Source organism: Ailuropoda melanoleuca, chromosome 4 (assembly GCF_002007445.2).
Source record: "Ailuropoda melanoleuca isolate Jingjing chromosome 4, ASM200744v2, whole genome shotgun sequence".
Taxonomy (NCBI): domain Eukaryota; kingdom Metazoa; phylum Chordata; class Mammalia; order Carnivora; family Ursidae; genus Ailuropoda; species Ailuropoda melanoleuca.
The window spans coordinates 6,601,228-6,601,930 of NC_048221.1; positions in this window are offsets into that span (position 1 = coordinate 6,601,228).

Genomic DNA, 703 nt, shown 5'->3' on the forward strand with positions numbered 1-703 from the left:
GGAGCCTGCTTCTTCCTCTCCCACTCCCCCTGCTTGTGTTCCCTCTCTCGCTGGCTGTCTCTCTCTGTCAAATAAATAAATAAAATCTTTAAAAATAAATAAATAATAAAATAAAAATAAAAAATACAGTCCAGAAAAACAGTTACCAAAAGAGAGCTAATATCAGGGGAAGAAAAAAAAGACTTTAAGTCAAAACTGTTAAAATAAACAAAGCAAGCAAGATGGAAAATAGATAAATAGATACACAGAAATAGAGATTAAAAGATCAATAATCAAAACAATATAACAATTATAAACCTATATACACCAAACAACAGAGCCTCAAAATACATGAAACAAACATGACAGAAGTAAGTAAGAAATACACATTTCCGCATTTATACTTGAGACTTCAATACATCACATTCCACAGTGCTTAGTGCCCCTGGATAGATCGACAAGAAATAATGAACTTGAAAAACAGTATAAACAAACAAAACCTAACAGATACATGTGAACACTCTATCCAACAACAGTAGAAAACACACTCTTCCCTGGAGCACACAGAACATTCCCCAGGATAGATCATACGTTAGGCCACAAAGCAGGTTTCAGTAAATTTAAAAATATTAAAATCATTTAAAGTGTCTTTTCTGATCATCATGGTGTGAAGCTAGAAATCAGTAACTGAAGGACAAATGGAAAATACACAAATATATGGAAA